The sequence below is a fragment of the Furipterus horrens genome, unplaced genomic scaffold (genome assembly GCF_987537825.1).
Source record: "Furipterus horrens unplaced genomic scaffold, mFurHor1.1.pri manual_scaffold_7, whole genome shotgun sequence".
NCBI classification, from domain to species: domain Eukaryota; kingdom Metazoa; phylum Chordata; class Mammalia; order Chiroptera; family Furipteridae; genus Furipterus; species Furipterus horrens.
The window spans coordinates 1777353-1781384 of NW_028327177.1; the positions used below are offsets into that span (position 1 = coordinate 1777353).

The 4032-nt window shown below is 61.3% G+C and overlaps 1 long non-coding RNA gene across 1 annotated transcript; it reads right to left on the minus strand.

The window, feature by feature from the left end:
• Window positions 1-1910: 1910 nt before the first annotated feature.
• LOC150003945 (uncharacterized) lies at window positions 1911-3387 on the minus strand. The gene is made up of 2 exons (XR_016512244.1): window positions 2326-3387; window positions 1911-1972 (listed from the first exon to the last, which is right to left on the minus strand). It is a non-coding gene; the product is annotated as an uncharacterized LOC150003945 (long non-coding RNA).
• Window positions 3388-4032: the final 645 nt, after the last annotated feature.

A 4032-nucleotide genomic window follows, 5' to 3' on the forward strand; every position in this document is an offset into this window, starting at 1 on the left:
GGGGAGTGAGAAGCTGCTGCAGAAGCTCTGACTGAGCCCCCCCTCCAAGGTACCTCTGAGGGGTGTGCTGGGCGGGTGCCCCAGAGAAGGAGCCCATGTGCTCAGATGGTGGGAGGTACAGGCAGAGGGGGGCAGGCCCAAGCCCACCCCATGCGGGGATGTCACCAGGAGCGCGTGACCCTGTGTGGCCACAGCCCCTCCATGGTGGAGGCTCAGGATGGGCTGCCTTCCTGCCCCCCTTCACTCCAGTTTGGGGTTCTCCCGAGAGGATGGCTAGGCAGTAGCTGTCACCTTCTGGTTGGAGAGGGATCGGGAGGGTGCCGGGGAGCCAGGGAGAGGGGAGAGAGAAGGGAGCCGCTGGAACTCAGGCTGAGGGAGGGAGGCAGAGATGAGAGCCGGGGGAGGGTGGGGCGGACGGGGTTCCTCACAGCTGTGATGTAGGGGCGCCAGGTGAGGTGTAAGAGGAAGTGCCCCCCCCCCCCAAGGAGCTGGTAGTTTTGCTGCTCAGACAGCAGAAGTGAGGAGAAGCTGATGGCCCTCCTGCACAGGCAGAAGTGTGGTTGGCGGCCCCCGGGTGAGCTCCCTGGGGTGGGGACTGCTGCAGGGTGGGGTTGGGCCCCTTCACCCCCACCCCTGCCACTGCAGGCGGCCTCCAGTCCTCTGCTTCTCTGCCCACCCCATGGTGGGGGCGGTCGGGTCAGATCACTGTCCCCAGGTGTGGTGACAGAATTGTGTCTCCCAGAAGATAGTTCAGATCCTGAGACCTGTTCCTGGGAACATGACCTTATGTGGAAAAAGTCTTTGCAGACACAAGTTCAGGATCTCAAGGGGAGATCCTCCTGGATATGGGGGGAGACTTAAATCTAGGGACAGTTGTCCTCGTGAGATGGGGAGGACCCAGAGGAATGGCCGCGTGACAATGGAGGCAAATATGGGAGGGACGAGGGCACCAGCCAGGGAGCTGCCAGAGGCTGGGACGGCGGGATCTTTCCCTAGAGTCTCCCAAGGGCACGAGGCCCCTGTGACACCCTGTTTTTGAACCTCTGGACTCCAGGACCATGGGAGGGTGGGTTTCTGTTGTTTGACCCGCTCATGGTCATTGGAAAGGAACACATCCTCCATGGGATGGCAAGGCCCGCCCCAAGGTCACGAACCTGCCAGGCAGTGACAGAAGCACAGGTCCCATTGCGTCGTGTGCAGCCAGCGGGGCCAGGTTTGGGAAGCTGAGGGCACAGAGGCCGCGCTGACCCTGCTCCCTCCCGCCGGGCGGTGGCTGCCTCAGCCCTGGCTGCTGGGTCCAGGGCTTTCGGGGCTGCCATAGACATGCGCTCTCAAGAGGAAGCAGTCTGGGCGAAAGTGCCATCTGCGGTCAGCGGTTGCGGCGGGAGGAAGTGAGAAAGCGCTGCCCAGGGCCCAGGCCCCGTGGCCTCTCTGCACCGAAAGCCACAGCCTGGCTCGTCCCAGCGGAACTATGTGAACTGGCCACGCTTCCAAGGAAGCTCCAGCCCCTCACCACCGGCACGGCCGCCTTCGCCAGTCCAGAGTCTGCTTCTGTGTTCTTGTTCTTGTTCTTTTAAGATTTTATTTGTTTGTTTGTTTTAGAGAGAGGGGAAGGGAGAGAGAAAGAGAGGGAGAGAAACATCAGTGTGTGGTTGTCTCTCGTGCGCCCCCAACTCGGGACCCGGCCCACAACCCAGGCATGTGCCCTGACTGGGAATCGAACTGGCGACCCTCTGGTTCACAGGCCGGCACTCAATCCACTGAGCCACACCAGCCAGGACTGTGTTCTTTTTCTTAAAGGGCCCCATCTCCAAACTGGAAAAGCACCTGGGCCCACAAGCCCTGATCCCTCCCTGCTAACACCAGAGCACACTGCTCCCCCCACGCCAGCCAGCCAGCCCTGCTCGCACCCAGCCTCCTGCATCGCTGGGTCTCACCCGGGGATGTGGCCCTCACTCCTCAGTGCTGATACCTGCAGGCAGGGGAAGAGGACAGAAAAATGAGACGCGATTACACTGGCTGCAGCATGACGGGCGTGCGGAAGGAGAGGGGCTCCAGCTGGACGTCACAAGACCCACCTGGGAGACGACTCCTGTCTGGGCTTTTCAGGATAAGTAGGAGTTCTCCAGAAGATAAGGGAGAGCCCAGCTTAGTCAGAGGGGCAGCCCAGGACACCTCGGTGCCAACAGGGCACAGCATGCCTGGCCTGTAGCGGCTGTGGGATGGAAGGGGAAGAGTGCTGGCCGGGCAGGGCGAGGGACGCAGGTCTGGGGCCCTCAGGGACTGCGTGAGCTCCCTGCGCTGCCACAACAAAATCCCACAAACCGACGGCTGAAGACAATGGAAATGGACGGTCTCAGCTCCGGAGGCGGAGGCTAAGCTCCAGGTGTCAACAGGGCTACCGCCCTCCGCGGCCTCCAGGTGAGAGCACTTCTGCCTCTTCATCATCGTCATTGGGCTTCGTGGCCGTCCCTGGTGCTCGCTGAGGTCACCTCTGACCGGAACACGCGGCAGGGCGACGGAGGTGTGTCTGGATCAGTGATTGTCAGAAACACCCAAACCTATAGAGAACGTTTAGGGAAGTGGGGTGGAGGCAGGATTACGGGGGAGCTCACGAGGGTCTCTGCTCTGCTGAGGACGGTTGCACCTCGTCTCAGAGGTGGGTGACCCAGGCGCACAGGGACGATGGGCAGGGCGTGCTTACGGCCAAGAGAAGCCTTTTGCGGAAGCCGTGCCATGCCGGGACCTGCCCTGGCGCGGATTCTGAGCAGCAGCTCGCCCTGGGCGCCTGCTTTCCGCAGAGGCCCTTTTTGTCCACACGGTGCATCCGCCAGGCTGCCTGACCCGCTAGTGAATTGAAGGTCTCGAATTCCCACCCTGGAGCAGGATGGGCCTGCTTCCGTCCCTCTTCCTCTTTCTCCCAGCTGGACGGCCGTGGACGCTTACCATCTCGTAGTGTGCTTTCTCATCTTTAGAAAGGTCACTGGGGTACCTCCTCCTGAGCTCCTCGCACAGAGTAAGTGAGGTAATACACAGGAAGGGCCCAGCACAGTGGCCAGCCGATGTCACCCATTCTGTGACACTGTCAAACTATTGTCATTACTATAACCCGTGGCAAGCCTGCGGAAACCCAAGCCCCAGAGGGACATTTGGGGGGGGGCATTTGGTTCAAATATGCACAGATTTTAGTCTTGATAGAAAGTAAGCTTTTTGGTGGGCTTGAAAATGGGACCATGGATATAATCTAACTGGACCATTTTGTAGGTGCTTTAAGGTCCCCTACTGAAGTCCGCCGGGCCTGCTAGCTCACATCTAGTCCCCGTGGCTTCGGTTTCCAGTCCCCTTGGGTCAGAAACATGCCCATTTAAAGGGATTCACTGCAGCCACCGCCCTCCCCCCGCCCCCAGTACCACTTAAATGTCACCCCTGCTGTGCGCGGAGCTGGGTTGGGATGAACCGGCAGCGTTTGGAGGCTTCGGCCTTTCAGGCGGTGGGCTCTCCGGGCTGGTGAACTGCAGGCTGGGTTCTTTGCTGTTGTTACGGAGCTGCGGTTGCCATGGCGTTGGTGTGCGTGGGGGACCACGGGGTGCTCCTGCAGCGCCTGGGCGTGACGTGGGAGGACCCCGAGCCGGTCTGGGCGTCTGCGCCCGTGTTAGCAGGCTGGGGAGCAGGGAAGAGGCCCAGGCTGGCTCTAAACCAGGAGAGGCAGGTGCGGCAGGGGTGGTACCGCCGAGCCGGGGCTCCGCGGCACGGGCCAGGGGCAGACGGAAGCCTCCCCTGGCTCCTGCTGCTCCCCCAGCCCTGCCCCAGCTCCCCCACAGCGGTCTGGGTCGCCCTGTTAAAACACGAATGACGTCGTATCTGTCCTCTGTTCAGTAACGTCTTCACTGGCCTCCTGTTACCTTCAAACGAGATTCCAAACTCCCACCCATGGCCGCCGCTGCATATACACACGCAACACGCTCCAAACTGGGACTCGTGCCGTACAGTCCCAGACGGCGCCGTGGCCAGAGAGCACCGCGCAGCATCCCT